This window comes from Oncorhynchus mykiss, chromosome 7 (assembly GCF_013265735.2).
Source record: "Oncorhynchus mykiss isolate Arlee chromosome 7, USDA_OmykA_1.1, whole genome shotgun sequence".
Lineage (NCBI taxonomy): Eukaryota > Metazoa > Chordata > Actinopteri > Salmoniformes > Salmonidae > Oncorhynchus > Oncorhynchus mykiss.
Window position 1 is genome coordinate 30,328,354 of NC_048571.1, and position 25,293 is coordinate 30,353,646.

At 42.0% G+C, this 25,293-nt stretch overlaps 1 protein-coding gene across 2 annotated transcripts in view; it reads right to left on the reverse strand.

The window, feature by feature from the left end:
- Window positions 1-25,293, reverse strand: part of LOC110527641 (protein TMEPAI) — an 81,413-nt gene that overhangs the window by 14,975 nt on the left and 41,145 nt on the right. The gene's annotated exons all lie outside the window — the stretch shown is intronic.

The following is a 25,293-nucleotide window of genomic DNA, read 5'->3' on the forward strand; positions in this document are numbered from 1 at the left end:
GACAAAAACAGACATTGAATATCCCTTTTAGCATGGTGAAGATATCAATACACCCAGTCACTACAAAGAAACAGGCTTCATTCCTAACTCAGTTGCTGGAGAGGAAGGAAACCATGAGGCCAACGATGACTTTGAAACAGGGATAGGAGAAACACTGAGGCTGGATCAACAAGATTGTAGTTACTCCACAATACTAACCTAAATGACAGAGTGAAAAGAAGGAAGCCTGTACAGAATACAAATATTGCAAAACATGCATCATGTTTGCAATAAGACACTACAGTAAAACTGCAGAAAAAAATTGGCGAAGAACTTAACTTTGTCTTTATTACTTTATTTATTTAACTTTATGTCCTCAGTACAAAGCGTTATGTTTGGGGCAAATCCAACACAACACTGAGTACCACTCTTCATATTTTCAAGCATGGTGGTGGCTGCATCATGTTATGGGTATGCTTGTCATTGGTAAGGACTATGGAGTTTTTTAGGATAAAAACAAAGATAATGGCTCGGTCTGCTTTCCACCAGACACTGCGAGAGAAATTCACCTTTCAGCAGGACAATAACATAAAACACAAGGCCAAATATATACTGGAGATGCTTACCAAGATGATATTGAATGTTCCAGAGTGGCCTAGTTATAGGACCACATCGCAGTGCCCACTGGCTTGCTTTCTCCCTTTCTTCACCCCCCTCCCTAGGCCCCCTCTTTCCCTATCCAGCTGGGCTTCAGCTCTCCAGCCCAAACACTCACTCTCCCCCCCTTGGGGGTTCCATAGACAGAGCCAAATGTCTGGTTCCACTGACATGTCTATTTGGGATATTATATTATGTAGAATCCAGGGACATGGTGTTATTGGGTACCCTATATCATCGGCTAGGCTTACATCATATCAGAGGCTATATATCAAAGCAACAATGAAGCCAGCTACATTGTCTACAACCAACATTGTGTCTTGTGAGAAGTATTTTTGTGTTGGTATTAAATGATATTTTGATTTGATTTATTACGAACCCCATTAGTCGATACCAATGGAGACAGCTAGTCTGTCTCACTGGGGTCCAACACATAACGAAAAAGACATTACAGACAAAATACTTGACAACCGACATACAATAATGCACTTCCAGTAGTCCATTTTCTATCTATCGTTTCTGGATCATTTGAACAGACGAACCATTGCATGAGAGAAGTAATATTGTTATGAGAAAGGCAAGCGAAATGGAAGTTATTCATCTTATTGTTGATTCAGCCGCGCTCCCCTTCATGCTCCTGAATGGCTTATCTTGAGGAATGCAAATGCAAATGTTTTTGGAGTCTGGTCCAGGAATGGTTGTTATCCCATAATATTCGGGTGCAGTTGGACCTGCAAACTGTATTGCTGGGGATTTGAAGGACCACAGTCAGTCAATGGGAAATATCATTGTGCTCTTGGGTAAAAATGATATTTTTAGGGTTTATTTTTTCTGAATAAATGTTGCAGATGGGAAGGTGTGAGTCTCTAGTAAGACACCATGGGAGAATGGAGGGATGTATTCCGAGAGGAAATGGTAGAATGACGATTTATTGGGAAACATGGGTTGATCTGTGGCTGTCTGAAGGGTGGAATTGAAGAGTGTTGGAATAATTATATAAATGAATGTACAATATAAATGTTTGAGTTCCTCTAAATCAGGAGTGAGGGTGGGGATGGGAATATTGTATGTTTTGCTTTCGCTATTTATGTTTTATGGTTTGGTTTCATGCTGTGAGCGGTCTGTCTTCTGGTCATGGTAGTTATAAGGGTGCGCTCGCTTCCATGCCGGCCCGGACGACGGGTGGAGCTTGGTTTTCCCCTACCTTAGAAAATCCCTTTGGGCTGGGAGCAGGGCCTTGCTTTGCCGGCATCTCTGGGAAGGTGGGAGCGAGCGCTCACCCTGACCAGAGCACCTACGGATGGGAGCGGATATTTTTATTGTATGTGTATTGTATAGTATTTTATTGTTGTTTTAAGAATATGAAATAAATAATATTACATATACAGTGCCTTCTGAAAGTATTCAAACACCTTGACTATTTACGCATTTTGATTCGTTACAGCTTCATTTTAAAATAAATGACAAAGCAAAAACAGGCTTTTAGAAATGTTAGAAAATGTATTAAAAATAAAAAACATAAACGTTATTTACATACAGTACCAGTCAAAAGTTTGGACACACCTTCTCATTCAAGGGTTTTTCTTTGTTTTTACTATTTTCTACATTGTAGAAAAACAGTGAAGACATCAAAACTATGAAATAACACACATGGAATAATGTAGTAACCACAAAAGTGTTGAACAATGGCAAGAAGAGCTCAAATATGAAAAGAGAAACGACAGTCCAATATTACTTTAAGACATGTAGGTCAGTCAATCCTGAAAATTTCAAGAACTTCTGAAAGTGCAGTCGCAAAAACCATCATGATGAATCTGCCTCTCATGAGGATCGCCGAAAGGAAGACCCAGAGTTACCTCTGCTGCACAGGATAAGCTCATTACTAGCCTCAGAAATTGAAGCCCAAATAAATGCTTCAGAGTTCAAGTAACAGACACATCTCAACATCAACTTTTCAGAGGAGACTGCATGAATCAGGCCTTTGTGGTCGAATTGCTGCAAAGAAACCACTACTTACCCTAGTAAAACTGACTATCCTACCGATCCTCGACTTCGGCGATGTCATCTACAAAATAGCTTCCAATACTCTACCCAGCAAACTAGATGCAGTTTATCACAGTGCCATCCGTTTTGTTACTAAAGCACCTTATACCACCCACCACTGCGACCTGTATGCTCTAGTCGGCTGGCCCTCGCTACATATTCGTCGCCAGACCCACTGGCTCCAGGTCATCTACAAGTCCATGCTAGGTAAAGCTCCGCCTTATCTCAGTTCACTGGTCACGATGGCAACACCCACCCGTAGCACGCGCTCCAGCAGGTGTATCTCACTGATCATCCCTAAAGCCAACACCTCATTTGGCCGCCTTTCGTTCCAGTTCTCTGTTTCCTGTGACTGGAACGAATTGCAAAAATCGCTGAAGTTGGAGACTTTTATCTCCCTCACCAACTTCAAACATCTGCTATCTGAGCAGCTAACCGATCGCTGCAGCTGTACATAGTCTATCGGTAAATAACCCACCCAATTTACCTACCTCATCCCCATACTGTTTATGTTTATTTACTTTTCTGCTCTTTTGCACACCAGTACCTCTACCTGTACATGACCATCTGATCATTTATCACTCCAGTGTTAATCTGCAAAATTGTAATTATTCGCCTACCTCCTCATGCCTTTTGCACACAATGTACAGTGGGGCAAAAAAGTATTTAGTCAGCCACCAATTGTTTAAGTTCTCCCACTTAAAAAGATGAGAGAGGCCTGTAATTGTCATCATAGGTACACTTCAACTATGACAGACAAAATTAGAAAAATAATTCCAGAAAATCACATTGTAGGATTTGTAATGAATTTATTTGCAAATTATGGTGGAAAGTAAGTCAGAGGCCGAGCCTTCTCTTGTCTCTACTCCTCCTGTTACGGGTCTGAGACGCCAAAGCTTCCCACCATTAGCTCTGACAAATTGAAAACCCTAGTCATTGGGGACTCCATTTACCCGCAGTATTAGACTTAAAACGAATCATCCAGGGGGCAGGGCTACTGACGTTAAGGCTAATCTGAAGATGGTGCTGGCTAAAGCTAAAACTGGCGAGTGTAGAGAGTATAGAGATATTGTTATCAACGTCGGCACCAAGCGCAACATAGCTTCAGCCTGTAAATCAGCTAGAAAGATGTGTCGGCATCGAGTAATTGTCTCTGGGCCCCCTCCCAGTTAGGGGGAGTGATGAGCTCTACAACAGAGTCTCACAACTCAATCGCTGGTTGAAAACTGTTTTCTGCCCCTCCCAAAAGATAGAATTTGTAGATAATTGGCCCTCTTTCTGGGACTCACCCACAAACAGGACCAAGCCTGGCCTGTTGAGGAGTGACATACTCCATCCTAGCTGGAGGGGTGCTCTCATAACTCCTCTAGCTCCACAATGAAATAGGGTGCAGGCCAGGCAGTGGAGTCTGCCACTAGCACAGTCAGTGTAGTCAGCTCAGCTATCCCCATTGAGACCGTGTCTGTGCTCAACCTAGGTTGGGCAAAACTAAACATGGCGGTGTTCGCCTTAGCAATCTCACTAGAATAAAGACCTCCTCCATTCCTGCCATTATTGAAAGAGATCGTGATACCTCACATTTCAAAATAGGGCTACTTAATGTTAGATCCCTCATTTCAAAGGCAGTTATAGTCAATGAACTAATCACTGATCATAATCTTGATGTGATTGGCCTGACTGAAACATGGCTTAAGCCTGATGAATTTACTGTGTTAAAATGAGTTCTCACCTCCTGGTTACACTCGTGACCATATCCCCCGTGTATCCCGCAAAGGCGGAGGTGTTGCTAACATTTACGATAGCAAATTTCTATTTACAAAACCCCCCCGACGTTTTCGTCTTTTGAGCTTCTAGTCATGAAATCTATGCAGCCTACTCAATCACTTTTTATAGCTACTGTTTACAGGCCTCCTGGGCCATATACAGCATTCCTCAATGAGTTCCCTGAATTCCTATCAGACCTTGTAGTCATAGCAGATAATATGCACATTTTTGGTGATTTTAATATTCACATGGAAAAGTCCACAGGCCATCATCGACTCAGTGGGTTTTGTCCAACATGTCTCTGGACCTAGATTTGTCCCATGGAATAAATGTTATGGATCTTAATGTTTTTCCTCATGTTCCTGGACTATCGGACAACCATTTATTACGTTTGCAATCGCAACATATAATCTGCTCAGACCCCAACCAAGGAGCATCAAAAGTCATGCTATAAATTTTTGATGCCCGTCCAGACTCTCTCTGCCTACCCAAGGACGTCAGAGGACAAAAATCAGTTAACCACCTAACTGAGGAACTCAATTTAACCTTGAGAAATACCCTAGATGCAGTTGCACCCCTAAAAACTAAAAACATTTCTCATAAGGAATTAGCTCCCTGGTATACAGAAAATACCCGAGCTCTGAAGCAAGCTTCCAGAAAATTGGAACGGAAATGTCGCCACACCAAACTGTAAGTCTTCCGACTAGCTTGGAAAGACAGTACCGTGCAATATCAAAGAGCCCTCACTGCTGCTCGATCATCCTATTTTTCCAACTTAATTGAGGAAAATAAGAACAATCCGAAATGTGTTTTTGATACTGTCGCAAAGCTAACTAAAAAGCAGCATTCCCCAAGAGAGGATCGCTTTCACTTTTCACAGCAGTAATAAAATCATTAGAAAGCAAATTATGGACTCCTCTTTAAATCTGTGTATTTCTCCAAAGATCAGTTGTCCTGAGTCTGCACAACTCTGCCAGGACCTAGGATCAAGAGACACTCAAGTGGTTTAGTACTATATCTCTTGACGCAATGATGAAAAAAATAATGGTCTCTAAACCCTCAAGCTGCATACAGGACCCTATTCCAACTAAACTACTGAAAGAGCTGCTTCCTGTGCTTGGCCCTCCTATTTTGTACATAATAAACGGCTCTCTATCCAATGGATGTGTACCAAACTCACTGAAAGTGGCAGTAATAAAGCCTCTCTTGAAAAAGCCAAACCTTGACCCAGAAAATATTTAAAAAGCTATCGGCCTATATCAAATCTTGAATTCCTCTCAACATTTTTAGAAAAGCTGTTGTGCAGCAACTCACTGCCTTCCTGAAGACAAACAATGTATACGAAAGGCTTCAGTCTGGTTTTAGACCCCATCATAGCACTGAGACTGCACTTTTGAAGGTGGTAAATTACCTTTTAATGGCATCAGACCGAGGCTCTGCATCTGTCATCGTGCTCCTAGACCTTAGTGCTGCTTTTGATACCATATTGATACCACATTCTCTTGGAGAGATTGGAAACCCAAATTGGTCTACAGGGACAAGTTCTGGCCTGCGTTAGATCTTATCTGTCGGAAAGATATCGGTTTGTCCTCTGACAAATCAACTGTAAATTTCGGTGTTCCTCAAGGTTCCGTTGTAGGACCATTTTGTTTTCACTATATATTTTACCTCTTGGAGATGTCATTCGAAAATATAATGTTAACTTTCACTACTATGCGGATGACACACAGCTGTACATTTCAATGAAACATTGTGAAGCCCCAAAATTGCCCTCGCTAGAAGCCTGTGTTTCAGACATAAGGAAGTGGATGGCTGCAAACTTTCTACTTTTAAACTCGGACAAAACAGAGATACTTGTTCTAGGTCCCAAGAAACAAAGAGATCTTCTGATGAATCTGACAATTAATCTTGATGCTTGTACAGTAGTCTCAAATAAAACTGTGAAGGACCTCGGCGTTACTCTGGACGCCGATCTCTCTTTTGACGAACATATCAATGAAAGCTCTTTTCCATCTCCGTAACATTGCAAAAATCAGAAACTTTCTGTCCAAAAATGAATCCATGATTTTGTTACTTCTAGGTTAGACTACTGCAATGCCCTCCTTTCCGGCTACCCAGATAAAGTGCTAAATAAACTTCAGTTAGTGCTAAATACGGCTGCTATAATCCTGACTAGAACCAAAAAATGTGATCATATTACTCCAGTGCTAGCCTCCCTACACTGGCTTCCTGTTAAGGCAAGGGCTGATTTCAAGGTTTTACTGCTAACCTACAAAGCATTACATGGGCTTGCTCCTAATTATCTTTCCGATTTGGTCCTGCCGTACATATCTACACGTACGCTACGGTCACAAGACGCAGGCCTCCTAATTGTCCCTAGAATTTCTAAGCAAGAGGCAGGGCTTTCTCCTATAGAGCTCAATTTTTATGGAATGGTCTGCCTATCCATGTGAGAGACACAAACTCGGTCTCAACCTTTAAGTCTTTACTGAAGACTCATCTCTTTTCAGTGGGTCATATGATTGAGTGTAGTCTGGCCCAGGAGTGTGAAGGTGAACGGAAAGGCTCTGGAGCAACGAACTGCCCTTGCTGTCTCTGCCTGGCCGGTTCCCCTCTCTCCACTGGGATTCTCTGCCTCTAACCCTATTACAGGGGCTGAGTCACTGGCTTACTGGTGCTCTTCCATTCCGTCCCTAAGAGGGGTACATCACTTGAGTGGGTTGAGTCACTGACGTGATCTTTCTATCTGGGTTGGCGCCCCCCTTGGGTTGTGCCGTGGCGGAGATCTTTTTGGGCTATACTCGGCCTTGCCTCAGGATGGTAAGTTGGTGGTTGAAGATATCCCTCTACCCGCAAAGTGGGTGGGGTTATATCCTGCCTGTTTGGCCCTGTCCGGGGGTATCATCGGATGGGGCCACAGTGTCTCCTGACCCCTCCTGTCTCAGCCTCCAGTGTTTATGCTGCAGTAGTTTAGATGTCGGGGGGCTAGGGTCAGTCTGTTATATCTGGAGTACTTATCCTGTCTTATCTGGTGTCCTGTGTGAATTTAAGTATGCTCTCTCTAACTCTCTTTCTTTCTTTCTTTCTTTCTTTCTTTCTTTCTCTCTCTCTCTCAGAGGACATGAGCCCTAGGACCATGCCTCAGGACTACCTGGCATGATGACTCCTTGCTGTCCCCAGTCCACCTGGCCGTGCTGCTGCTCCCGTTTTAACTGTTCTGCCTGCGGCTATGGAACCCTGACCTGTTCGCTGGATGTGCTACCTGTCCCAGACCTGCTGTTTTCAACTCTCTAGCAACAGCAGGAGCGGTAGAGATACTCTCAATGATCAGCTATGAAAAGCCAACTGACATTTACTCCTGAGGTGCTGACTTGTTGCACCCTCGACAACTACTGTTATTGTTATTATTTGACCAAGCTGGTCCTTTATGAACATTTGAACATCTTGTCCATATTTTGTTATAATCTCCACCCGGCACAGCCAGAAGAGGACTGGCCACCCCTCATAGCCTGGTTCCTCTCTAGGTTTCTTCCTAGGTTTTGTCCTTTCCAGGGAGTTTTTCCTAGCCACCGTGCTTCTACACTGTAACGGAATTCCTCTTCTTCAGAGGAGGAGTAGCAAGGATCAGACCAATGTGCAGGGTGGTAAGTGTCCTTTACAATATATTTAATAAATCAACAGAACAATCAACAAAAATAACAAAAGTACAAACAAACAACCGAAACAGTCCTGTATGGTGAAAACACTAACACAGGATACAACCACCCACAAAACATAATAGAAAACAGGCTACCTAAATATGGCTCCCAATCAGAGACTGACACCTGCCTCTGATTGAGAACCATACTAGGCCAAACACATAGAAATATAACAACAGAACAAAACATAGAAAAACAACATAGAATGCCCACCCCAACTCACGCCCTGACCTACTAAAATAAAGACATAAAAAAGGAACTAATGTCAGAACGTGACATACACCTGCATTGCTTGCTGTTTGGGGTTTTTGGCTGGGTTTCTGTACAGCACTTTGAGATATCAGCTGATGTAAGAAGGGTTATATGAATCAATCTGATTTGATTGTTAAGGGCAGCATTTATTCCAGTTCAAAATAGTTTGCCAAAACACTTCCATCAGATTGTGCTGCTTTCCCCTCTTGTAACAATTGCTCAACGAGTCTATGACCACAGTTGCATGATTTTTTTGTTGTTGTTTTGAATCACACGGCCACCAAAAGGTCTATGCACTTCTCATCCAAAACAGTTTGGAACAGAAAGTACATATATTATGAAGACATTTTGTGAAGTTATGTTCATTTTGGTCTTTGGCAAGGTTTTTTTTCAGCTGTTCGTGCAGAAAATCTACACCCCTTCCTTTGTCATTGGTCAACAGTCTTTAAGTGTTTGTTGTCATTCAACAATAGATGACTCGTTTTACATTTTAGTTTGATGAAAAATTGTATGACTAAGATCTCCTCAGTAAAAAACAGATGGACAAACAGTACCTTTTCTAATTTTTCAAACAAAAGTATTTTAAGGGAGTAAGCGAGCGCACTCGTTCGGTGTTAGGTGCCTGCCAAACCGAAGCATGCAGAGACTAAGAGGCCTTTAGTCGTGGGAAGTTGGGAGTGGCCAGATAGCAGATTGTGTGTGTGTGTGTACACAAGGAAGGGTGGGGGTTATCAGTCTGTAAAACTGTCTGTTCACATGGGCAGGAAGGAGGGGTGTGTGTGTGCATGTCTGTGTGTGTCTGTGACAGAGGGGGTTGTAGATGAGAAAAGACTGTGTTGAAAGGGGTTGCAATGCTCAGAGCAGACAGGGCACGTTTGCACTGTGCAGAGTCACTGAGAAGGGCAGAGCAGCGAGAGACCTAGACAGAGAAGAGTGATAGAGAGACACAAGGGGGGGAGGGGGGGGGGGTGACAAAGCACATCACTTTTCATTGACTTTGGAGCCACAGTCACACAACCAACAAGTGTGGGAACTTTAGACTGGGTATACTCACACTATTGATACGGGTGAGGAAAAAAAGGAGTGGCAAGTGGGAAGTTGGGCTAAGTGAATTATTTAGCTTTCGGGTGATTTCTCACAAAACTAAAAGGAAAAAAAGCCATGATGTAACAAAATGTTATCCATGGAACAGTCCTTTGGAGGAAGGATTGTTGACATATTTGTGACATTTTGGCCTTACCCAGGCCTCCTTTAAGACTTCATCTGTAGGTGCTACAAAGCAAACATTTATGTCACCTTTACCGCATGCACTGTAATATGAGTAATATTTTGATTTCAATAACAATTTTGTTTAATTACATTCATTTATGAATAACGGAAAATAAAAACATGCATATTGAAAATATATTTTTCAATATTGAAATATTAATGTAGGAAAATTGTTATTGAAATAAAAATACTCATATTACAGAGAAAGCGGTAAACACCAATCTTCCTAGAACCTACAAACATTATGGAGTTTTAATGGAGGCCTGGGTAAGGCCAAAATGTCACAAATATTGCAACTTCAATTAATTATTTCTCAATTATGTTTTAAGTTACAAATGTCAAATAAGTCAACAATCTTTCCTCCAAAGGGACCCTTCTATGGGTTACATTTTGTGAAAATCAATAAAAGCATGGTATTTTTTGTTTGTGAGGAATCACCTTTTGCCTTATATAGGGAAATTATAGCGTAGATGCTAACACTGATCTGCTCAGTCAAAAATTTGGGAACTTAGATGTTAGTCAGTAGTCCTGGGCGATATGTCCCAAATATAATATAACAATATTTTTGTCAATTTATACTCAACCAAACTAGGAGAAAACATACAGTGAAGTAGTCTGACTTCTATAACTTTACATTTTTGTTGGCATTGTATCTAAACATTGTTAAAGACTATATTGTAAAAATCAATACCAGTATGTGGAGCTTTCAGTGAAATTCTGAGACTACGCTTTCTCAGAAGAGCCAATTGAACTGCAAGCAAAGCATGCACCACCCAACACCCAGCTTATGGCTGGAGCTTTGGTGAACTTCATAGGTGTTTGTGAGTGTATGTTCACACATGTCTAGTGGGTTAGGTGGTGGGTTAGGGAGAGAGAGAGAGGGTGAAAAGGCCCAACGTAATGGGAAACCTTCCTGTAGTCTTTGTTTGGACAAGTCTCGGGGGAGAAAATGTTCAATAAACAAAGCTGACTGTGCTTTAATCAAACTCAAGTTATAGTAATTATTTCAACCCAAACAACAGGGGCACGCATGAAGGAGTCTAAATGGATTTGATAGAATGAGCGGTGAGTCCAGACAACAGCTGTCGGAAAACAGGTCTAGTGGAACTATGGTTGTCATCTAGTCAGGAGGAAAGGGGACCATTAAGACAAACAAAACCAGAATTGTTGCTCTTTAAAATCTCTGCCTCTGTATTTTATGTTTTCAGAAATAGCTTAACAGCTCAGAGCGAGTTTCAATTGCTGCCCGTGTCTGTTACGCATTTCCAGACACAGAAGCAACCCACACCCATTCAAACACAGTTTTACTGAGCTGCTGTATATGAGACTCATAGGCCTAGTTAAGAGGCATTCACAAACACATGTTTACATAAATTATTTTGTCATTTAGCAGACGTTCTAATTCAGAGCCACGTACAGTAGTAGTGAGTGTATAAATTTTTCATACTGGTCCCCCATGGGAATCAAACACACAACCCTGGCATTGAAAGTCTCACACTCTACCAACTGAGGCGAACAGGACGCACAGTATGGGAATACACACACACTAAGTGGACATAACACACACAAACACTATAAGGGAGATAAGCAGGCAGACTTGACATAATGATATGGAGTGCACACAGTGCAGTGCTTTTTCAGTTGACCTTTATTTCACCACATTTGTCCCATGAATGGATTTAAAATGTATTTCGGGCCAATATATTTTTACAAGAACGGAATTGCAAAACAGAGAGAAAAACTAAAGCCACTGCAATGAAGCACCAGGAAGGGACTCGAACCATCATTCCAGTCATGTGTGTGGAAGACACTTAGCCATCAAGATACAGGGGTTGTGGGCCCATCCATTAGGCTACACTAACCCTCATGCACTATGACAAGTTACACCAGGGAGCACACTCTCCCAGTCCAATGAAGGGCAACAAAACTACCTCAAGAACCAAATGAATTGCAAAAAGAAACTGTTCTCCAAAGTGCAACATAGTCTGTCCACAGTAGGAACACAACGCTGTGGCTTAACTAAGAACTGATCCTAAACCAGGAATGAAGGAAATGTATAATCTGAATGCAATAACGGGACAGGTAAAGGCCTACAGACTTTGCAACTAGATAAATAGAGATTTCTTGATTTCAAGGTACAGCTTAGAAAAAACCCACACAGACTGGTATTAGAGTCGTGCCATGACACCCACCATCACAGATTGTTCTGAAATCATTTCTGCAGTTAGAAACAGATAAGACTAGCATTCCTGCAACATTATTTTCTTTACATTTTATTTGATCTCTTGAGAAATTAAGCTAGTTGTTTGCACTCAAATTGGCTCTCGTGATTTATAGGATCCATTTACTATTCACTAAATATAGTACTGAATATCCGAATTGGATATAGTACTGAACATGCGATTTGGACCAAACTTCTTCTTACCATTGGGTAAGACATTAAATTGTCAAAATCCCCATGGACCCCCCACGCCAATCCCACCCCAACAACCAGTATACAGTATTAGTTCTACATGTCTGACAAGTAGTATCGAGCTGCCGCTTGGAGTATTGCGTCTTCATCGTATGTAATGTATTCCCTGTGAATCTGGTGGGTTTTCCACCCTGTTTAGAGAAATTAACCATTGTAGTCGCTTGCATTATTTACTATAAATTATTGTGAAAGTAGGTTTTGCCCACTACAGTCGTGGCCAAACGTTTTGAGAATGAAACAAGTATTAATTTTCACAAAGTTTGCTGCTTCAGTGTCTTTAGATTTTTTTTTCAGATGTTACTATGGAACACTGAAGTATAATTACAAGCATTTCATTGACAATTATATGAAGTTGATGCAAAGAGTCAATATTTGCAGTGTTGACCCTTCTTTTTCAAGACCTCTGCCATCCGCCCTGGCATTGCTGTCAATTAACTTCTGGGCCACATCCTGACTGATGGCAGCCTATTCTTGCATAATCAATGCTTGGAGTTTGTCAGAATTTGTGGGTATTTGTTTGTCCACCTGCCTCTTGAGGATTGATCACACGTTCTCAATGGGATTAAGGTCTGGGGAGATTCCTGGCCATGGACCCAAAATATTGATGTTTTGTTCCCCGAGCCACTTAGTTATCACTTTTGCCTTATGGCAAGGTGCTCCATCATGCTGGAAAAGGCATTGTTTGTCACCAAACTGTTCCTGGATGGTTGGGAGAAGTTGCTCTCGGAGGACGTGTTGGTACCATTCTTTATTCATGGCTGTGTTCTTAGGCAAAATTGTGAGTGAGCCCACTCCCTTGGCTGAGATGCAACCCCACACATGAATGGTCTCAGGATGCTTTACTGTTGGCATGACACAGGACTGATGGTAGCGCTCACCTTGTCTTCTCCGGACAAGCTTTTTTCCAGATGCCCCAAACAATCGGAAAGGGGATTCATCAGAGAAAATGACTTTACCCCAGTCCTCAGCAGTCCAATCCCTGTACCTATTGCAGAATATCAGTCTGTCCCTGATGTTTTTCCTGGAGAGAAGTGGCTTCTTTGCTGCCCTTCTTGACACCAGGCCATCCTCCAAAAGTCTTCGCCTCACTGTGCATGCAGATGCACTCACACCTGCCTGCTGCCATTCCTGAGAAAGCTCTGTGCTAGTGGTGCCCTGATCCAGCAGCTGAATCAACTTTAGGAGATGGTCCTGGTGCTTGCTGGACTTTCTTGCGCGCCCTGAAGTCTTCTTCACAACAATTTAACCGCTCTCCTTGAAGTTCTTGATGATCCGATAAATTGTTCATTTAGGTGCAATCTTACTGGCAGCAATATCCTTGCCTGTGAAGCCCTTTTTGTGCAAAGCAATGATGACGGCACGTGTTTCCTTTTAGGTAACCATGGCTGACAGAGGATGAACAATGAGTCCAAGCACCACCCTCCTTTTGAAGCTTCCAGTCTGTTATTCGAACTCAATCAGCATGACAGAGTGATCTCCAGCCTTGTCCTCGTCAACACTCACACCTGTGTTAATGAGAGAATCACTGACATGATGTCAGCTGTTCCTTTTGTGGCAGGGCTGAAATGCAGTGGAAATGTTTTTTTTGTGATTCCGTTCATTTGCATGGCAAAGAGGGACTAATTGCAATTCATCTGATCACTCTTCATAACATTCTGGAGTATGTGCAGATTGTCATCAAACTGAGGCAGCAGACTTTGTGAAAATTAATATTTGTGTCATTCTCAAAACCTTTGGCCACGACTGTAGATGTCTGCCACACCTTATTATCAATATTGTTTGTCTCTTGTGTTTATTAAATGGATCACAACATTTTCTTTGCAACTTTGGGTAGTATAATGAAATTCAATTATATGGGCACCCTCACAAATCAAGGCATTCCTCCATGAAAGCAATTCAGTTTGTCCTTCTCTTAGGCTTAACCCATGTCCAGGAAACAGCTCCTCTAAGTGTTGTTAATGTCCTTTAAAAAAGGTTTGGATTAGTTAAACCATTAGGCTACAGCAGTTCTAATAGTTTCAATGTTGGCCGCTTCAATGGTAAAAGCACAATCTGAGATCCTCTTCTGCTTTTTGAGGTGGAATGACCCATAAGGAAGAAAAGCAAACCCGAGGAAGCACAGCCAATGTTTGTTCCAGTGCACAGCTTGTGCTAACCCACTTTCGATCTGTGACTGTGGCCGACGCTTGTCTGAATCGGTCAGGCTTTGAAGAGTGAATTTTCTTTGGGGGGGCGGACTCGAGTCTCGTCATAACCAGGTCAAGGTGCCAGGGGCAAAACAAGACACCCATGCCATCTTTACCATATTCAGCATGTCTGTGCCCCTTCAAACTCGAGAAATATGTCTGGGACTCACCACTCGCTGACAGTTTGCGTCAGAGGATAAACAAAATAAACACATATTTTCTCTCTCATCTCGGATTCGTCCCAAGGGAGATGTCGCCCCCTCCCCATCCTCTCCCAGACTAGACAGACCTGGCAGCTTCAGGGAATCCTAGACTACATCCCCCATCTTCCGCCCCACCTAATTTCGCCCCTAACTCCCCACCCCATCTATTAGAAGACACGCTGAGGCCTGGCTGGCAAATTACTGAAACAAACAAGTGAGGGTAAGGACAAAGGATGAGCCGGGCTAGTGGATTAACTTGACTACTTCTACAAGAGTGTCCTAAAGCAAATAGGAGTTGGATGGGTGAAAGAGCCCTGGAAATGGGAAGAATAAGGCTGCTTGATTCTCTGGCTACAGTACAGAAAGACCATGGGTTGGAGGGAAGGTTGCCGGTTAGCGCCTTTATAGTCTGGGGTTGTGTGTGTGTACTGTAAGGTATAGTCATACAGTACATACCCTCCCTGTGATTCACCACCCTTGAAACATGGATGAATAGATATCAACATCGCAATATGGAGCTGACAATAGTGGTATTAAACAGACACAAATAACCATATATTCCTAAAGATTGAAAAGGGAAGCTTAAGAGCTGTCTGCCACGTCTGCTCCCTATGTTTTAAAAGCATCATGGCGGAATCTCAAATGGAGTTTCCTCCTCTGTGCCATCCTTCACAGCTCAACGGACGATTAGTGCACAACCACCTCTGCCCACCGCAGGCACGAGTCTGCCTCACCTGCCGGCAGGTACGCACAGACCTAGATGTCTGAAGCGTATGAAAATCTAACCTTGTTATCAGCTGGCCTGTCGCTCATTGTCATTCTAGCCAAAGGGAGCTAGCCCTCGGTTCGCCTTCCCCGGTCCCAGGCTCACCACCTAATTTATCTGTTGTCACCAAGGGCACACATCCGCACCCCCCTTCATTTGAATAAGATAAAAGAAGAGCCAGACTGGGGAGCAAAGAGCAAGTCATCCAGCGCTTGGCTAGCTCCAGCACCCCTCGCTCTGTCTGACAGTCACTCCCGTTTGGGGTGGTGCTAGACATAATTATTATATTGGCTACAGTCTGAATAGGGTGGATCTGCTTTGTCTCCCCTAACAACATCCATACACATAGACATCCAAACCCAAAACCTGTCCACTGTGAGTGCCTCCCTACAATAAATCTTTCCAACGGGTGTCCAGACATAAGACATGACAGGCCTATTGCAGGGAAAACATACTACTACTACTTATATAACCTGGTGTCACACCCTGACCATAGTTTGCTTTGTATGTTTCTATGTTTTGTTTGGTCAGGGTGTGATCTGAGTGGGCATTCTATGTTACATGTCTAGTTTGTCTATTTCTATGTTTGGCCTGATATGGTTCTCAATCAGAGGCAGGTGTTAGTCATTGTCTCCGATTGGGAACCATATTTAGGTAGCCTGTTTGGTGTTGGGTTTTGTGGGTGATTGTTCCTGTCGCTGTGTTTGCACCAGATAGGGCTGTTTTGGTTTTCACATTTCTTGGTTTTGTTAGTCTATTCATGTGTAGTTTCTTTATTAAAGCTGCGTTTTGGTCCGCCTCTCCTTCGACTCAAGAAAACTGTTACACCTGGCCATATAAAGGAAGGGATTCTTATGAGAATAGAAAGTTCAAGACTTCAAGCGAAAATGTTTCACTTTCCCTCTGATTATAAAACCCAACAGTCTGCTCTACTGTTGACTTTAAAAGCTTGTTGGAACAGAACAACTAATGACTGCATGGGCCTAAAATGCTGATTAAGAGAGGCCATTTCCAGGTGCTGCTACAGGTGCTAGGTTTTATGTTCCAGGTCTGCGCTGTGTAAACTGTCTCTTGGAGGGAACACAGACGTTTGCTAGCATGGCAGCCTCATCTATAAACAGTTGGCTGCCAAGTTTCTCCAGCGCTGAAAAACGTGCCATGCCTGTCAGCCACAGCTGCAGACAGACTCAACATTTGTCCAGACATAACACTGTGTCTAGAGCGAGAACACCACCACTACAGTCAAACTCGTCTAACTACAAGAGCCCTGGCAGGAATCCGGTTAGTTTTCGTCTGGGGCGGGAACTAGACAAAACAAACCTAAACCAAACAAACCCAAACTCCACTAAATTAATGTACACTATAAAAATGAATCTACAAAAATATGGGTAACACAGTAATATTACTGAGTATATTTAATTTCCTGTTTTTTTTTATTATTTAAAAACATAAAAGTCCAGAGAAATAATAATAGCCATGTTGGATTTACTGATAATATGATTAAATATGTTGATGTAACATAAATATTTAGTAAAAACACAATGTTTAACATTGTTTATTGTATTCAATAATTTGGCATTTAAACTAGTGATGTGCGGTTCACAAACAATTCCATTTTTTTTAACAACTTATACTTATACTAACTCGAGAGTCATGCTCCGTTTTTCTGAGTGAGTTGTTCGATTTAGCCAACTATGGCATCTGGATTAAGTGATCATTGGTTGCAATTGGGTGTCCCGGTAGTCCCAGGACACCTGATTCCTTTGGCAGTTGGAGTGTTTTGTACCCCACCCTTGGTTTTTTACCTTGCCATAGGAACCTTGAAATTAGACAGTGTAATTGTTGAAATATGGATTCTGGGACCAGAACAGATAGTCTGAAATGGGAATAGCAGCCTAGGGAGAATATTAATCTTAATTGTTTCCACCTTTCCTGTAAATAAAGAGGTAAAATCTTCCATCATCTAAGATATATGGTTATCACATACATGAATTAGGTATAGTTTGTTTTAGACTGGTCCTCGAGAGGTAGTGATAGCAACAACTAGGTATTTTATATCCTTGTCAGGCCACCTGAAAACTGACACATTGTAAATTCTTCAGATGTAGGATAATTTGTTTCTTTTAAATTGGTCAATGGATACCTTTCACATTGTAGGAAATGACATTCAGACCAATAATTCTACCTTGGTGGTTACAACTACCATCTCCATTTTTCACTTACACTTATTAACATAGGGGCTCCTTGTCATACGTCTCATTGCAACAATTGTAGAATAAAAATGAAAAACAACAAACTTTGAACATAAACATTTAACTCTGAATCCCAGTTACCTTTTTAGTTTCCAACATTTTGAGCCAGATTTTTGCAGGTCTCCTTTTAAACCAAATATGCTCATGAATATAATTATATATACTCCATGGTTGACTGTTGGGGATAAATTCATTAAGCGCTAATCTATTGACTTCACATGACTGTTGGTCACAGTTACCTTAAAGAAATGGTAGGGGCGTGGATCAGAAAACCAGTCAATATCTGGTGTGACCACCATTTGCCTCATGCAGCACAACACATCTCCTTTGCTTAGAGTTGATCAGGCTGTTGACTGTAGCCTGTGGAATGTTGTTCCACTCCCCTCAATGGTTGTGCTAAGTTGCTGGATATTGTCCGGAACTGGAACACGCTGTCATACACATCGATCCAGAGCATCCCACACATGCTCAATGGATGACATGTCTTGTGAGTATGCAGGTCAAGGAAGAACTGGGACATAGTCAGCTTCCAGAAATTGTGTACAGATCCTTTTGACATGCTGAAACATGATGTGATGGCGGAGGATGAATGGCATGAGAATGGTCCTCAGGATCTCGTCACGGTATCTTTGTGCATTCAAATTGCCATTGATAAAATGCAATTGTGTTCATTATCCGTAGCTTATGCCTGCCCATACCATAACCCCACCGACACCATGGGGCACTTTGTTCACAACGTTGACATCAGCAAACTGCTCGCAATCACAACGCCATACACACTGTCTGCCATCTGCCTGGTACAGTTGAAACTGGGATTAATCCATGCATGGTCCCTAAAAACTCGAGATATCTGTGATGTTGTATTATGTGACACAAATGCAGATTTTAGAGTGGCCTTTTATTGTACCCGCACAAGGCGCACCTGTGTAATGATCATACTGTTTAATCAGCATATTGATATGCCACGCCTGTCAGGTGGATGGATTATCTTGGCAAAGAAGAAATTCCCACTAACTGGGAAGTAAACAAATTTTTGCACAACATTTGAGTGTATGGAACATTTCTGGGATCTTTTATTTCAGCTCTTGAAATATGGGCCCAACACTTTACATGTTGCGTTTATATTTTGGTTCAGTATAATATCTTAAATGCGACTAATTTCCTGAAATCATATTTTAATTTAATTTGTCTTTAATTACAAGTCAAGTCATTAAATGTCATGTGCCTTTTACTGAGGAGTGGCTTCCGTCTGGCAGTCTATCATAAAGGCCTGATTGATGGAGTGATGCAGAGATAGTTGTCCTTCTGGAAGGTTCTCCCATCTCCACAGAGGAACTATGGATCTCTGTTAGAGTGACCATTGGGTTCTTGGTCACCTCCCTGACCAAGGCCCTTCTCCCTCGATCGCTCAGTTTGGCCTTGCGGCCAGCTCTAGGATGAGTCTTGTTGGTTCCAAACTTTTTCCATTTAAGAATGATTGAGGCCACTGTGTTCTTGGGGACCTTCAACGCTGTAGAAATCTTTTAGTACCCTTCCCCAGATCTGTACTTCGACACAATTCTGCCTCGGAGCTCTACGGACAATTCCTTCCACCTCATGGCTTGGTTTTTGCTCTGACATGCACTGTCAACTTATATAGACAGGTGTGTGCCTTTCGAAATCATGTCCAATCAATTGAATTTACAACAAGTGGACTCCAATCAAGTTGTAGAAACATCTGAAGGATTATCAATGAAAACAGGATGCACCTGAGCTCAATTTAGAGTCTCATAGCAAAGGGTCTGAATACTAATGTAAATAAAGTATTTCAGTTTTTTTGTTTTTATACATTTTAAAAATTGTATTGTGTGTAGATTGATGAGGAAAAATGTGTATTCAATCCCTTTTAGAATAAGGCTGTAACATAATAAAGTGTGTATAAAGGGTAGGGGTCTGAATACTTTCCGAATGCACTGTTAAATCGGACAGACCCAGCTGTTTCCTATTTAGAGGTTAGGTAAAGGAGACACACCCCTTTTTATGGGGCCACACACACAAACACACACACACACATTAACATTCAGCACCAGTTTGCTGCATTGTTTACTGCATGCATCAGCAAGAACACCCAGTCGGCAGCCAGTCTAGACAAGGCAGCTAACAATGACCACTTCAGACCAGAGGGTAGCCCCAGCACACACCATCACCAACATAAACATTCAACATTTTCACCACCTCTTCCCTCCCCCTCACAGCCAACTATTAACAGGCTTTAAGATGTGTGTATGTGCTACTATGCTTACCAGGCAAATTGTCAGCTAGATGACAGCAGCCAAACTCTTAAAAAACTATGTAAAATCAACAACGTTTGATTAAAGTATGAAGTTAAATGTTTTACTTCACAGAGGGAACAGGAGTGATACATGCATTGACTTGATTCAATTGACTTCAAATTCAAAATCAATCAACCAGAAAGCAACAACAACCAGATCTAAACTTCTCTCCCTTTGTGACTGTCTGGAAAGTCTATTATAGTTGGCCACAACACAGACTAAGCGGCTTAAAAGTGAGGGGAAATAAGTACTCGATACAACAAGCTTCAGGCCTCCGTCTGCACAGTTATTTAGACATGAAAGTCAAAAGACATAATAAAACCAGGAAAAATAAATTTAGAGAGATTGCTTCCTAAATAAACATGCTGTATAATGTTGTCAGCTTTTTAATAAGTTTGAGAGGAAAAAACAGGATGGGGAACTTTACCTTACTTACGCCAACCTCTTTAGGTCGCACATTAGCTGCTGATGCTAACTGCAGACAGCCTAATGGTAATTAAAAAGGAAATTCATTTAGACAAAGCCGGCTGTGCTAAAAGAAACATAGATAATAAATGTACAGTTGTCAAGCTAGGACATCGGAGAGCCGGTGCCGTGCAAAAATGATTATATTTGCCATTTCAGAGGACATTATCCTTGGGCGGTTTGAACAACCGTGTTGCACTTAATAAATAATGCAGGGTTAAAGGTTCACACAAGTCACTTCCTCCAATAGTTTCGAGCAAAGATTTTTTTTAAAAAGGCAATTTGGTCAAAATATAAAGGGTCAAAGTTTTGTTGCATCACTGGAAAGAGAGCAAACCTTCACAAATGGTCAAAGTACACTACCCAAGTGAATCCCATGTACATGTGTATGACTATTGCTAATGAGATTGATCTGTCACACTGGACACAGCCAGCTAAGCATGCTGTTCAGTTGCACTCGGCACAATGTCCCAGTTGGGAGGTTAGGAGCTGGGACATAGACACTCCCACACACAGACATGGACACACACACACACACACACACACACACACACACACACACACACACACACACCTCAGCCCCGCTCTGGAGGCACATCAAGCAGTTTTCAGGAAGAGCACATCAGACCCAGAGGACTGCTTCCTGGGTTTCTACTTTTATAGCGTCATTTGAGCGGAGGAGAAAAAGGGGCTTTACTTTCAACTCTGTCAGCGCCTGAGACTCAGGTTCAGATTACTTTAGTTTTGATGGGGGGAAGTTGGGGCAAAACTTGAGCGACTGACACCAAAATCCTCATATCTCTCGCAGACTAGTATCGAGGAACACTTGGTCCCATGTCATGTATAACTGGCAGCCATTGGGAGGACCAAACCGAAAGGGGCATTTAGTGTGGGGGGGAAGACAGAATGCCTTTTAAATGTCTGAAATGACGCCGCAATTGTGAGTGCGATATTAATAACAGGGGTAAAAAATGGATGGTGTGTGGGGGTTGTAGGGTTGATTTCAGGCTAGCTCTGTTGTCTTGGGGCAACTGTAACTACCCCCACCACACCAGCACTGCTTGCCCCCACCCCCAGTCTTTGTGACAATGAACCCTTTGCTTTGTGTGCAGGGGTGCCACCCCTTAATAACCAATGACCTTTCCCCTCTGACCTTCACCACTCAGACACCGCCAGGTTGCCGGGAGACTCCAACCGGCCCGTTCCATCTCCCTGCAGATGCACGCCAAGCCTGGTTTCATATGCAAAACCGGATTTACATAAATCTGAATTCCAATCATTAGAGTGGGGATGGTGGATGGGACTGGGAGGTGTAACCTGGGGGCCTCCACGCTGGTCTTTGTGACCAGCTGGGTTTTATTAGGTGACAGCCCACAGCCACACATAGGAGAAGAATGTTCACAGCCTACTACACCATATCAGAGTGCTGTAAAACTGGATAGGCCTTATAACTCTCATCTATATGTGTTATATGTGTTATTACTACCATTTTGAGTCACAAGTACAGAAGAACGTGGCATGTACGGGCACACCACTGTAAAATGGATATGTCCTGTGGACTCTGTACATCTTATATACATTCATACAAAGTTTTAATACAAAAGAAAAACAGAATTGTAGTAGTTCTGTGTGTGGAGCCAGTTAAAATGAGAGTCGTAACATGTTTTGGACCTCATAAGTTGTTCTAATGAGGGATCTAAATGAACATGTTTAGGAGCACCAGGAGATATACAAAAATAGTATTGATTGAGATAGAGCATATTGGGCCTATATGAACTGCAGTTACTTTTGAAGGACATGCTGTGCTCTAGAAACAAATATTTAACCCTGTAAAGACATTTGCTTATTATAAAAAGCTAAAATGTTGATACAAAAACCTGTAACTGAAAATACAAAGTAATTTGTGGAATATTAGGCTTCCTGCGACCATGGCTGAACAGGGCCTAGAAACAAATGTTTTGGTCCACTAGCCAGATAAAATCTACCAAACAATCATTTTATTCACCATAATAACACCAAAAAACACAGGATTTTTTATTTTTTTTCCCATGTTTCGGAGTCTTTTTTATAGCTTTTCACTCTCAAAATCAAATTTTCTTAAATTGAAAAACAACTAAATCGGATGATGTAAGTCCACAACAATTCTTAAACCAGGTCAGGAGACACCTTTTGAGGTCAGGGGGAAAAAAAAAAAACTGTGCACCTCAAGAGACTGGTGTTTGGCTGGTGGTATTTCTGTACTGCATGCTCAACAGTAGTTTGCAAAACAAAAGACCACCTGATTGATACAAATCTTCATAAGATCATATCATTCCGCCAGGTAAACCTACTTTGGAGTTAATATTTAATTTGGAAAGTGACTGTTTCGGCATAGCTAACTGGCTACGCAAAAGTGGTAGACACAGGCATTCCCATGCCGTTACGTCTTCAGAAAGAAATGCAAATCACTGATGCATTCTTTAATATTCTTTACATGTAGGCTTTGGATTAAACAGATCTGCACTCATTTTTTTCTTTAGGGCACTCTGAAACAACAGCACAGTGAAGCCTATCATTACAACAACTTATCCGGGGGACTTTTCATTTTTTTAAATACAAAAATATTTAGGAGCATATGCAGCAAAATGGTTGCACTTTAGCAGGCACGTGCACAGATAGGAGTCCACCTGTGCCCGAGCAGCTGCCGCTTTGCCCTCCCATTCACCAAGTGCCCTTTTGGGTGGTGGCACACAGTGCCTTCAGAAAGTATTTGTACCCCTTGAATTATTCCCAGTAGCAGTGCATGGGTAAAATCACCTATAACCTGTTCATATGCCTCGACACAGTGATATATAGGCCTAAGGCCGAGACAATAAGAAGACACAGTGTCAGAATAAATTAAACCAAACTATTGTTTCATCACAAAACTGGAGAGCAGCATCTGTCCAGTGATGTCCTCATGTAACAAACATGACCTACAGCATGGTCAAGCAAAGTAATGTTTCCGACATTTTCAGACTACTAAACTATTGAATTAGAACCATGGAGAGTTACCGCAAGTCGCAAAGAAAACAGCTGCTACCTCCACCAATTCAGCTAATACAGTTACAACAAAAGATACAAAAAAAATGTTGTCCCATCAACGTAAGCTAAATATGACGTGGTTGTCCATGCTATGGATTTCTGTCTGTGTGTGTGTTTATGTCTGTGCGTGCATGCTTGCAAGTAGAAAGAAACATGTTGACTCACCCTATTTGTAGAGAAATGCCAGCAATGCCTTTCTCCTCTATCCTGTTACCTCAACCGTCTATGACTCTGTCATACAGTACACGCTATAAGTTTTTGCTGTCCTGGGTTACCTAGCTAAAATGCTAGCCTAACTTCCTTTCATGGGCAACGACGCGCCAGGCCTACTACCAGGCCTACTATGTTTAACCATCCTCTCAGGCCAGGGGCACAATGTGTACATTTATGGTTGGATCAGAATCGGCGTTAAAATCATTGGCCAATTTAAGTAAAACCACAAACCCAAATACCTATCTCCATCCATGGCTAATTTAGGCATGTGACGATTTTACCACCGGATGCAAATAAAAAATGTTTTTTTGTTGTCAATAATGTTTGGATTCTGGTGATATGATAGATGTGAAAGCTAAAGCCAAACTGGCTTCCCTTGACACTCTTTTGGGGTGAGCCAGGACCAATCACAGCTGAGCTCACTCAGTTTAGCTCAACACTGAGTGGCTATTATTTTATTGAAAAAATGATCAAGGGAGGCCAAATGCTTGCTCGCTTCCTTTGCATTCAATGCTACAGGGGGCAACAATATCATGCTCTTTTTGACCAGACAGCATCAGAAAGATGGGCTACACATACTGAGACAGAGGAACGCAGTGTCATTTGGATGCTTTCCCCGGAGAGATACATTTCCTTCAATTTGCAAGAGGCTGAATGTTTGAAACAGAGAGACGAAAAATACATTATTTTGTATGTTGTTTTACTTAATTATTTGGGAAAGCCTGGTTTCCCTTCACATCCATGACTACACGCCACTGCTTATTCCACATTTTGTTGTGTTGCACTCTTTTTATGTTCGCAAATGTAATGAAAATTAAATACAGAAATATCTAATTTACACAAGTATTCACACATTTTAGAAATCACCTTTGGCAGAGATACCAGCTGTGAGTCTTTCTGGGAAAGTCTCTAAGAGCTTTGCTCACCTGGATTGTAAAATACTTGCACATTCTTTTTAAAATTCTTTAAGATCGGTCAAGTTGGTGGTTGATCATTGCTAGACAGCAATTTTCCAATCTTGCCATAGATATTCAAGCCGATTTAAGTCAAAACTGTCACTAGGCCACTCAGGAACATTCCATTTCGTCTTGTTAAGCAACTCCAGTGTGTATTTGGCCTTGTGTTTTAGGTTATTGTCCTGCTGAAAGGTCCATTTGTGTCAATGATGTGCGTACTGGGAGCGGAGTCAGGTGCAGGAGAGCAGAGAGTTGTGAACAGGCGCACACTTTATTTAGACAGGAGAAACCAACAGACTGCCACTGCGTCGAAACCTCCAGCCAATTGGCAAAAGTGCAAAACGCGCAAACAGTCACAATAATTATGCACCAAACAAATAAACATACCTTGTGAATAAAACACGGAATAAACGCATACCAGTATAGCGCGTCACAATAGACACGTAACACAAAACAATCTCACACAAAGACATGAGGGGGAACAGAGGAATAAATACATGTAGTGTGATTGGGGAATGAAAAGCAGGTGTGCAGGGAACAAGACAAAACAAATGGATAAATGAATAATGGAGAGGCGATGGCCAGAAAGACGGTGACGTCGACCGCCGAACGCCACCCGAACAAGGAGAGGAGCCGAATTCGGAGGAAGTCGTGACAATTTGTATCCCAATTTGTGTCTGTTGGAAAACAGACTGAGCAAGGTTTTCCTCTAGGATTTTGCCTGTGCTTAGCTCTATTCAAT